Source organism: Perca flavescens, chromosome 2 (genome assembly GCF_004354835.1).
Source record: "Perca flavescens isolate YP-PL-M2 chromosome 2, PFLA_1.0, whole genome shotgun sequence".
In the NCBI taxonomy this organism is placed as follows: Eukaryota; Metazoa; Chordata; class Actinopteri; order Perciformes; family Percidae; genus Perca; species Perca flavescens.
Window position 1 is genome coordinate 34478937 of NC_041332.1, and position 12566 is coordinate 34491502.

Below are 12566 nucleotides of genomic sequence, written 5' to 3' on the forward strand. Positions count from 1 at the left end.
AGGAATGGCCAACTGCGAGAGAGGAGACGTGGACACTGTGTGGTGAGCTGGACATCGCAAGTTTTGCCTCGGGCCAAGTGGGAGCGAGGGAGCTCCAGACGGATTGTGGGACAATTCATTGCTGATGCGATCCGTAAATAAAGCGCTGTGGCAAATATTCCTCCCTGTGTGTTTGTCGTTGTCTGTGAACAGAGGTCTACAGCAGTGGAACTGCTACAATGACGTTTATGGTTTATTTTGTAATGTGTAGGTATATATATCTTTTAAAATATGTTTCTGTTGAAATAAATATACCTATAAAGTAGTTATGTATCTCTTACGTTTGCCCTCTCATGGACATAATGCCCAGAAACAAGGCCATTTTTGTTCATAGGAATGATTGGATGAAATGAAGAGGAAATATGAGAAGAGCCTTCTATGTGTTGCCATATTGACTTCAGTTGTTTGCTTGCATTTGTATGATTATGCATTTCGATTGTACATGTAACCACAAAATTACACAGTATTTTTATTACAATAAATCACACTGACAACCGTGTTGTCTTTATTGATGCTTTATTGGCAGAGTTTTTTTAACTAACAGAAAGAAGCAGAGGAAAAGAACATTTCTCACAAACATGCAGAATTTGGATTACATTTGAGAAATTGAGAATGTGTAATTATTTTGTTAACAAAAGTCAAATAAAGAAATAGTAACAGTGTGAAATATGCAATTAACTACATGGAAGATAATCATAAACTTAAATCCTTATTCTCTCATCACCCCATCTCATGTCAACCGCTGACCTTAACCTGACTGACTGATTTAGTATTCCTCTTCTCTGTCTCTCCAAGGACCCCTTTTCTAGTGTGGAAGACCTTGGCCAAAGAGGGACTCATCGGGGAGGGTATGTATTCTTGGTCACCACCAAGACTTGGTGCACACTCTACTATCTAGGAGAAGAAGAAGGTACCGTGATTTAACATGCAGCTGTCCCTCACTTTTCCTTTATGCAGATCAAATGAACACTCACCAAGCGGATCACTGTTCCAGTAAGAATCCTCATCATAAACACTGAACGTAAATTTGTTTTTCATGTTAATGACGATGGGTCCAAACTCAAATGTCTCTGGCCATTTAGGATTGTCATTGTCACCTATGATGACAGTACGCTTAATCTTATCACCATAACTAACCTCCACTGAACCATCTGTCTGAGAAGACAAATCACCATAAAGTTCTTCTGCATAGAGCCTGAAAACCTTTAATGTTGCAAGACCTTTCCCAGCAGGACAGAAGTTTGACTTGATATTCTGACTACTGTTGCAAACACAAGCACAAGGATCCCTTTTGCTGGATCTGTGCCCAATCTTACAGGTTTCTGAGCATTTTTTCAACACTGCATTTTTCTTGATGTACTTCTCCACCTCTTGCTTCAGTCCGGCTCTGGCAATATGACCGGTTGGCAGTATGGTGCGCAGGGGATTAATGTTGTATCGGACCACATCAGGTGTGGTTTTCAGTGAGCTAAGCCAGTTGTTATAGACAGAGGGGTTTGATTGGCCTTCAAAGAGGATGTCACCCTCGATGATGTGTCCACCAATTACCTCTGTGGTACGTTCATTAAATGTGCTGCTGAAACTTTGACCAGAGCCTAACTTCTGCTTCTCTGCCTGACAGTGTTTGTACTCAGCCTTAATGCTAGCAGTACTTGCAAAGGTAGCAGACACCTCAACTGACAAACAGTCTTTGACGTCTGTTGCAGACAGTCCACACATGGTTGCCTGGCAGGTCCGGACAGCAGTGCTTGCTTTTATTTCCCCTCCCAGAGACACTTGTGTGATGTAATGTGTACCATATGTGTCGATCAGACTACGATATGATGGCTCTGTCTTACGTGAATAGGACGGAAGGGAGTTCACAGCTGATTCAAAGTCATGACTCAGTGGAGGTTTTGTTGCCATTCTGTAGCTGTAAAACACAGGAATTATATAAATTAGTTTCCGTCTATCACATGTCACTGTTTGTTTTTTTGTTTTTAGCTAAATTGCTTTCATTACTGCCAACTATCCAGTACACTGTAAAACAAAGCAGTGAATGGCAAAAAAACAAATATCTGTGCACATACTCACCAGTAGAAGCTACAGTAGACAGAATGGCTAAAGAAGGTGTAGTGGTCTTCTTTCGACTTTTGCATGGCAAGGGTTAATTCTTTGGAGTGGGAACCTCCAAAACCAACACCAAGAGTGACAGACGGATGTACAGGGATTTCAAGGCCAATTTTCCAATCATTGGACACGGATGATGTAGAATCATTGACAAGAGTTTCGACAGAATCATACTGGATACCGGAGACCTTTAAACTGCACTTGGGGAGGGTTTGTAATGGGATAATTACATTTAAGTATAATGCCTTATATTTCTGGTTTAGATCAGGGACCAGAAATGTTGTTGGACTTCTGTGCTAGTCATGGATTGTCTATAACGAACACCATGTTCGAACATAGGGATGCTCATAAGTGTACCTGGTACCAGAGCACCCTAGGCCGAAGGTCAATGATCGATTTCATAATCGTTTCATCTGATCTGAGGCCGTATTTTTGACACACTCGGGTGAAGAGAGGGGCAGAGCTGTCAACCGATCACCATCTGGTGGTGAGTTGGGTCAGGGGGTGGGGGAAGACTCTGGACAGACCTGGTAAGCCCAAACGTGTAGTGCGGGTAAATTGGGAACGTCTGGAGGAGGCCCCTGTCCGACAGACTTTCAACTCACACCTCCGGGCGGAGCTTTTCGTGCATCCCTGTGGAGGCTGGGGGCATTGAACCCGAGGGACAATGTTCAAAGTTTCCATTGCTGAAGCTGCGGCGAGGAGCTGTGGTCTTAGGATCTTAGGTGCCTCAAGGGGGTAACCCACGAACACCGTGGTGGACACCAGTGGTCAGGGAAGCCGTCCGACTGAAGAAGGAGTCCTTCCGGGATATGTTATCTCGGAGGACTCGAGGCGGTTGCAGGGTACCGAAGGGCCCGAAGGGCTGCAGCCTCTGCCGTGAAAGAGGCAAAGCAGCGGGTGTGGGAGAAGTTTGGAGAAGACATGGAGAAGGACTTTCGGTCGGCACCAAAGTGTTTCTGGAAAACTGTTCGCCACCTCAGGAGGGGGAAGCGGGGAACCATCCAAGCTGTGTACAGTAAGGATGGGACACTGTTGACCTCCACTGAGGAGGTAATAGGGCGGTGGAAGGAGCACTTTGAGGAACTCCTGAATCCGACTAATACGCCCTCTATGTTAGAGGCAGAGCTGGAGGATAACGGGGATTGTCGCCGATTTCCCAGGCGGAAGTCACTGATGTAGTCAAACAACTACACAGTGGCAAAGCCCCGGGATTGATGAGATCCGTCCAGAAATGCTCAAGGCTCTGGGTGTGGAGGGGCTGTCCTGGTTGACACGCCTCTTCAACATTGCGTGGAAGTCTGGGACGGTGCCAAAGGAGTGGCAGACTGGGGTGGTGGTTCCTCTTTTTAAAAAGGGGGACCAGAGGGTGTGTGCCAATTATAGGGGTATCACACTTCTCAGCCTCCCTGGTAAAGTCTACTCCAAGGTGCTGGAAAGGAGGGTTCGGCCGATAGTCGAACCTCGGGTTGAGGAGGAACAATGCGGATTCCGTCCTGGTCGTGGAACAACGGACCAGCTCTTCACTCTCGCAAGGATCCTGGAGGGAGCCTGGGAGTATGCCCAACCGGTCTACATGTGTTTTGTGGATTTGGAGAAGGCGTATGACCGGGTCCCCGGGAGATACTGTGGGAGGTGCTGCGGGAGTATGGGGTGAGGGGGTCTCTACTCAGGGCCATCCAATCTCTGTATGACCAAAGTGAGAGCTGTGTCCGGGTTCTCGGTAGTAAGTCGGACTCGTTTCAGGTGAGGGTTGGCCTCCGCCAGGGCTGCGCTTTGTCACCAATCCTGTTTGTAATATTTATGGACAGGATATCGAGGCGTAGTCGGGGTGGGGAGGGGTTGCAGTTTGGTGGGCTGGGGATCTCATCGCTGCTCTTTGCAGATGATGTGGTCCTGATGGCATCATCGGCCTGCGACCTTCAGCACTCACTGGATCGGTTCGCAACCGAGTGTGAAGCGGTTGGGATGAGGATCAGCACCTCTAAATCGGAGGCCATGGTTCTCAGCAGGAAACCGATGGAATGCCTTCTCCAGGTAGGGAATGAGTCCTTACCCCAAGTGAAGGAGTTCAAGTACCTTGGGGTTTTGTTCGCGAGTGAGGGGACAATGGAGCGGGAGATTGGTCGGAGAATCGGGCGCAGCGGGTGCGGTATTGCATTCAATCTATCGCACCGCCAGACGAAAAGAGAGCTGAGCCAGAAGGCAAAGCTCTCGATCTACCGGTCAGTTTTCCTACCCTCACCTATGGTCATGAAGGCTGGGTCATGACCGAAAGAACGAGATCCAGGGTACAAGCGGCGAAATGGGTTTCCTCAGGAGGGTGGCTGGCGTCTCCCTTAGAGATAGGGTGAGAAGCTCAGTCATCCGTGAGGAGCTCGGAGTAGAGCCGCTGCTCCTTTGTCCGAAAGGAGCCAGTTGAGGTGGTTCGGGCATCTGGTAAGGATGCCCCCTGGGCGCCTCCCTAGGGAGGTGTTCCAGGCACGTCCAGCTGGGAGGAGGCCTCGGGGAAGACCCAGGACTAGGTGGAGGGATTATATCTCCAACCTGGCCTGGGAACGCCTCGATCCCCAGTCGGAGCTGGTTAATGTTGCTCGGGAAAGGGAAGTTTGGGGTCCCCTGCTGGAGCTGCTCCCCCCGCGACCCGACACCGGATAAGCGGACGAAGATGGATGGATGGATGGATGGCCTTATATTTTTATGTTTTATTTCTACTTTAATTCTCTCACATTATTGAAAGACAGTTTATCTCAGTTTCTGCTTAAACTGCTGAGGTGTCCAGTCTGGAACATAATGTGAGCTGTTTGTCTGAACCGATAAAGGTAGAAGGTCACCCTAAAACTATCTCATGTTTTCCCATGCCAGTTAAGATGTAACTGGGGGGTGAAAGTCGTACAGGGAGGAGGAGATGAGATGATAGCGTCATAATAATCCAAGTGCGTGTGTGCTGTCACTCTGAAGATACATAAAAGCCTAGTGTTCTGTTCACTCATTTGAGAAACTGACTCCACACTGGGCTGCGGCCTTTTGTGAAATCATGTTGCTCCTATATTTGCAAATATATATATGTTTTTAATAAAATACAAAAACCCAACTTGGTTTTAGTCTCAGTCTGTCTTATTTGTTTCAATTTACTAAACTCTGAAAAACTCTCCCCCCATGCTGCAAAGTAAACTTCCACGACAAACATGGCGACGAGATGGGAGATCATGTGCGGGTCTCAGATAAGAGAGACTCCGTGGTTGACTGAGGACTTGCGATCCGAGATCAAACGATCTTTGCCTCTACCTCGCCCAAAAAGCATTCAGAGAAGAGAGGATCAGAAACCACGGAGTGCTCTACTGACCCAACACTGATCTATTAAGATGAAAGCAATTCCACGCAGCAGGGTAAAATCAAACTCTAATTTAAATTGAATTAAGAGTAATTTGAATTGGCTGTAGTAAACTTCCAGAAACAAATACTGACGTTGGAAACTGAAATAGGACAACCATTTTGGGGTTGTTTGTATACATTTTGGGTGGTCCTTTAAATTTGGGTGATTACATTTGTGATCATTCTGGCAGTATGTCTAGAACCTTCTAAGCCACAGATCTCTATCCACACGGGTGTGACTTTGTTTTATAGATTTTCAGGGGACAAATCTAATTAGATTTTGAAGTAAATGTAATTAGATTTTGAAGTAAATTTAATAAACGTTTTTTCAGAAACTGTTAGGTTTTTTCGTGCATGGTTTTTCCGAAATAAGATAGAAACCAGGCCTTACAGTGACGATTGTAAGTAGGATGGGTAACGGATCGAGCAGATCCGGGTCACACACTCCTATGGGATCCGTGGTGGATGAGATGGTAAATGGTGGTTCAGAATATCTAGAGCAGGGGTCGGCAACCTTAGGCACGCGTGCCACCATGGGCACGCGGGACCTTAACCAATGGCACGCTGGCACTATGTGTGCAAGAGAGTTATTGATGTGTTGAAATCATGGTTGAAATGCTGAAGCACTCTCTCATCCGCATGCCAAATTACAACGTTCACAGTTGCCGACCTCATAGGTGCCGATACCGTGTGCCAGACTGTCAGTTCATTTTTACATTAATTTAATATTAAACATTGCAGGTGGTGCTAAGTGTGATTGGTCATGTCGGTGGCATTGATTTATAATTTCCCACGAAGCTGATTAAACTTCTCATCTCCAATCCTATCTGTGAGAAGCGGCGCTGTCCTGAGTTGAAAGCTAGCTTACTTTACGGCGTGTGTGTTAGTGTCGGCCGCTGTCCATTTCCTGAGGTTCTGAAATGCAAACATTGTTGACTACTTTCTTTATTTAAACTGTGTGCGCGTGTGAGCACCCACGGAGGAAAACATAAATCGGCACCTGTGCACGACTTGTTATTTACGGTAGTTTGATTGACTCATATCTCTGACTGGGAACAATACAAAGAGGATTACCAACGGCCGCTGGAGCAGATGAACTAACGCTAGTCTTGTTACTGTAAGGAGGCTACAATTAAACCTTGGGGAGTTAAAAGTCAATACTTATCAGTTCACTCACCTGTGTAGACCGGCATCAACATGGAGAAAGCGATATTTCAATCTGCTCTGTCTGCTCAGTCCACTCTTGTCCACCGCACTGTTTTACGCAAACACAGCTCTACTCTAGTCTGCAAATAGCTAATTTTTACAAAACAAGCTAAAAGAAAAGCTGTCGGTTTGTAGTCTGTTTATCTGAGTTTTCAGGGAATCTGGAAATTTGGACAAATTCTTATAAACTTAAGCTGGCTGAAGAAACCATCCTCTCCGCTGGAGCGGTAAATATGGACGCATTATAAGACCAAAACAAATACATGTGGCTACTTAATATGCACTTGAATGACGCAGTCGTTATGTTCGTGTTCTTCATTCTTGATAATGATGCTGGTTGTGTTATTATTATTTTGCCACAGCATCGTTTCATTGAAAATGAGGCATACAGGACCTGCTTATCAGTCCATTCATCATTAAAGCTGGGCTTTTCGCTTCAGGCTCTTTGACAGTGATATTTCTGTCAGCCCATTTTCCACCAATCAGGACTGCATACTAAAACCATGTTTCCATAATAATAATATACAATAATAATAATTACAAGGTCCTGATTATTACAGATTCCCTGGATATTACATTTTGATGTGATGTCATAAAAAAAATTTATGTTAACATGGCACACTAATAAACAAGAAATTTTGAAAAGGGCACTTCATATCAAAAAGGTTGCCGACCCCTGATCTAGAGTGTCTGTCGTATTGGTAAAAATATTTTTTTTTTGGTTTCCTTTAAATTCGGGCAAATTGAAAACTAATGAAAAAAGACTAAATTAAGACACAGGCAGGCAAATAATGCAAAAACACACATACACCAATAAAGTCCTCATCAGTTCTAACCAAAGCCCATGTTCTGAGCTTTCTCTAAAAACCAGAAAGACAAGCTGGAGAAACGGAGGGACGAAGAGGACACAGACTCAACACTTGGACAGGACCGACAACATCAGTCACACCTGCATCGGGTGGAAAGACCAACGAGTATGTGAGAAAACCATGTTTGAAGCGTTTGTCTGCATGTTACAACAGGCTGGTGGGCAACATATGGAGCACGGACCCAAAAAAGGCCGCTCCCACGAAGGACGTGGTCGAGCCAGAGGAGGCCAAGGCGGGTACCGTGGGCAAAATGATCAGCCCTACAACCCAGACCAGTGTTGGTACTGCAAGGACTTTGGACATTGGGTATGTAACTGCCCGAAGAAAAACCAAAAAACCCCAGACAGAGAACAACACCTGTCCCTCTGTTTGACTGAGTCCAAAACTGATGAGGAAGGTAGTGCTGACACACACACACACACACACACACACACACACACATGAAACAATGGTAAAGATTGTTTCCAACAATTTGTCAAGTGCTTGTGGACAAACCTCTGACAATTGAAGAACATGGAAGATGCTATTGGCAAAAATAGATATAATCATTAAAGTAATTTGTGTATTGTGATTAGGTTGTAATCAAAAGGGTGGAATGTAATGGGAAAAACTAAATTTAAGCATAATGCCTTATATTTTTATGTTTTAATTCTTCTTTAATTCTCTCACATTATTGAAAGACAGTTTATCTCTGTTTCTGCTTAAACTGCTGAGGTGTCCAGTCTGGAACATAATGTGAGCACTGTTTGTCTGAACAGATAAAGGTACAAGGTCACCCTAAAACTCTCTAGTTTTCCCATGCCAGTTAAGATGTAACTGGGGGGTGAAAGTCGTACAGGGAGGAGGAGGTGAGATGACTCCAAGATGTCTCTTGCATTTCTCTGATAAGTCTTCATGTGTATCAGATTGCCTGTCAAAATTGTAGCGTCATAATAATCCAAGTGCGTGTGTGCTGTCACTCTGAAGATGCATAAAATCCTAGTGTTCTGTTCACTCATTTGAGAAACTGACTCCACACTGGGCTGCAGCCTTTTGTGAAATCATGTTGCTCCTATATTTGCAAATATATATAAAAAACCCAACTTGGTTTTAGTCTCAGCCTGTCTTATTTGTTTCAATTTACTAAACTCTGAAAAACTCTCCCCCCCTGCTGCAAAGGAAACTTCCACGACAGGTTCTCCATTCCACCACAGCAGCTGGAACCTTCTGGCTCTCTCTATTCATGTAGCTGTTTCTGTACAGCCTGCAAGTGCCATTGCCAAGCTTCCATGTTTCACTGTCGATGACAAAGGCACCTTTCCGCTCCATTGTGACGATGTCAAAGCCTTCTCCACCCAGATTGTATCTAGGGACAAAGGGAGCCTTTTCACATTGCTGCGGTGTACCAAGGAAGCTTACACTGGATGGAAGACACAGAGGACTCCATGCCCAGCACAGGAGCATGAGATGCCACAGCCTTGCCATCTGTATGGAAGAAATAAATAGGGACAGAAGGTAAAAGGTGTGAACACAGAATCAGTTAAACAATGCATGCAATATTTCAATATACATTGGATGCCACTAAACTAATGACAGAGGAATTGGATGCGAAAATGTACTCAACTATAATATAATATACTCTCCTTTCTACTATACTAGATAGGGAAGAACTCAGGGGTCTTACCTGGGCTGTGTGTGTGTGTGTGTGTGTGTGTGTGTGTGTGTGTGTGTGTGTGTGTGTGTGTGTGTGTGTGTGTGTGTGTGTGTGTGTGTGTGTGTGTGTGTGTGTGTATTTGTGTGTTTGTGTGGGCTTCTTCCCCAAACTGGTAGTGTGGCGACTGCCATCTAGGCCTACTGTAGATAAAACACAATGGATACAAGTAATTAAGTAAATCATGCAACCCTACTTCAAAACTCCAAACTCTCCCTTTAAGAGTGCAGTCTTGAATAAAGTGTTACCGGCACCAGACCTAGGGGAAATCTGTACCGGCAGCAATCGCTACACAGGCTAGGAAGCACTGCGTAGCTTAAGAAAACTGGGAACTGTGAATCAATAGATAGAGAACACAATGTTAACGTGTTGCTCACAGCAAAGCTTGTTTATTTCTGAACAATTGCATACAGTCCCCATACATTCACGTTGTCTCTACTGTATAAACTCTGATAAAAGTGCATGTCAAAATGATAATAAAATGTTTAAAAAAAATCAAATAAATGGTGTAACCAAACTGATGATAAATAATATGAAACAGTCTGACAGAAAATAAATGCACATAAATTCAAGTTATTTAACACATATTACACCTACAAGACTTGGCTTAATTTAAAATATAAAAAGATACCAAAATAATATAACTTCACTTCACATTCACTGGACTCGGACACCTACAGTCTTTCACATATAACCAATGCTATCCTGCTAACACAATTGTAACCGTAGCATAATACACATCCATACATACAACATTCTTACACATGATATTGTTATGGTTGGGACCAGCTGGCTGTGAGTTTTTGTTTATTTTTCTCTGCTGTTAGTATTTTTTATTGCTCTGCCTCATCTTCTCTGGTGACACTCCATGCTAAAACAAACGCTTATCTTCAAACTTTCTGCCTCACTTGTGTTATTCCTTACCTGACCCTCCTCTGTGTTTGTCTTTCAGATCCACTTCCTCCCTCTGTTCCAGTCAGCTGGCCTCCCCGTTCAGTCCTCCTCCCACGCAGAGGTGTCAAAAGTATTCACATTCATTACTCAAGTAGAAGTATAGATACTAGGGTTTGAAAAGACTTTTGTAGAAGTTGAAGTATCAACTCAAGCTTTTTACTTAAGTAAAAGTGTAAAAGTACTGGTTTCAAAACTACTTAAAGTATAAAAGTAAAAGTAATGTAAGGCAGAGATCTTCAACAGGGGGTCCTCAGAGTCATTGCAGGGGGGCCTCCAAATTATTGTACATTTTTGAGTCTTTAAAAAAAATAAAAATAAAATGCCTTAACATAATTCCAAAATATTATTAGCAAATATAAATTCCCACTGATGATAGGCTTACTGGCCTATAGGTAAGGTAGTCCCTAAGATATCAGCCCACAGATACAGTTAATCCTAGATTTACTGTGCCACATATGTAACATTAAAATATGATTTATAAAATCATGCCAACAATTAATATTTTAATAGCTTATGAAAAAAAGGTATGTAAGAAGGCTTTAGGTTACCCTAACAGTTATTGTAGGCCCAGTTTAATATGCAACTTAATTTCATACAATATGTAGGGGGTCCCTGCTACATCTCACTTTAAGTTAAGGAGTCCTTGGATTAAAAAACATTCAAGACCCCTGATGTAAGGGGGGGAAACGCCATTAAGGACAACAGCTTAACTCTAAAACGCGGGGACAAAATCATATGACTATAATAATGTTACAGTATATTAAAATCATACCTGCAAACTCAGTGTTTTTCAGACAACGGCAGCTACAGTCTGGTGTCAGACTCCTCTCCAGTGAAATATAGACACACTTTTACACCGTTTAGCTCTCAGCATTTTATCATGTTTACTCCATCTTCTAGCTAACGCTAGGCTAACCTGCTTCCAACTCTAGTGTTGACTAGCGTCCCGTGCGGCGATGTTCAGTTCCCTCTAAAGTCCGTTTTTCGGAGCATCGCGCGGGCACCTAAGGCACCGAAATCCGTGTTGCTATTCGATCCGGTTGATAACGGTCGTTAAGGCACCGGTGGCGTATTAGCACCGGGTCTGTACAGGTGTTATGGATCGCGTACAAACCAATAGGGTGTCGGAATAGCTATGTTTACACTTCTCATCCAACCACAATCAAATTCACTCTCTCCGGATGGAGCGATTTGGATAGGTTTTTTGTGTGTGTGTTTTTTTGAACGATGACGGACGAGCTGGAATGAAAACAAACCGAACTGAAATATGAGTAACGAGGCTATTTTTAAAATGTAGGGAGTAGAAAGTACAGATAATTGCGTGAAAATGTAAGGAGTAGAAGTAAAAAGTATGCTGTAAAATAATTACTTCAGTAAAGTATAGATACCCAAACTTTCTACTTAAGTAAGGTAACAAAGTATTTGTACTTCGTTACTTGACACCTCTGCTCCCACAGCACCCTACATCGCTCTGCCTCCGCTTCCACGCTCCAGCCAGCTTTCGTCCGCTCCTCGGCTCCCCCGTTCCAGTGCCTCCTCCGTGGCTTCCCAGCCCCGGTTTCCCCGCTTCTCCCTGAGCTCCCTGGTCATCCTAGGTTTTTCCCTTGAGCCCCTGCCATCCTAGTTTCTTCTCCTATGTTCCTCACCATCCTAGGTTTTCCCTCTTTGTCCCTCATCTTCCTAGTTTTTTCTCCCGTACTCCTCCCTCCTTGTTTGTATAATAAAATATTTGTTTTGGAGCATTGCATTTGAGTCCGTTCTGTCCATCTTAACAGAACAATTCAGCCAAACATGGACTCAGCAGGCTCACCCCAACTCCCCACTACTTCTGATTCCCCGTCTCCGGACCTCTCTTTTGCCATGGCCTCCCAGGGGGCGCTGCTCGGCCAGCATGCCACAACCATCTCCGCCATGGCCGAGACGCTGCGCTCCCTGGTCGAGGAGGTCTGGCGACTGGGTCAACCCGCTCCTTCCCCCGAGCCTCCCCATCCTTCCAGTAACCCCGCTCCCTCCGCTCACTTCGCTCACTCCGATCGCTCCCCCGTGGTACATTCGGCCCCCCCCGTTCCCCTCGAATCGATCTGTTTCACCTCCTGACAAATTCTCCGGCGAGCTGGGAACTTTGGAGGGTTTCCTTGTGCAGTGTGCCCTGGTGTTCCGGGGGCAGCCAGTAACTTACCACTCTGACGAAGCCAGGGTGCGTTTTGTCACCTGGTTGCTCCGCGACTCTCGTGGTACACTTCGGTGAACGCGGGAAGGCCCGAATCTCCTATCCTCGTACTCCGCTTTTAGGAGGAACTAAAAAGAGTGTTTGATCGCCCTGT

At 44.6% G+C, this 12566-nt stretch overlaps 1 pseudogene; it reads right to left on the reverse strand.

Moving 5' to 3' along the window:
- Window positions 1-774: 774 nt before the first annotated feature.
- On the reverse strand, window positions 775-11832 carry LOC114563004 (perforin-1-like; annotated as a pseudogene).
- Between the last annotated feature and the right edge of the window lie 734 nt (window positions 11833-12566).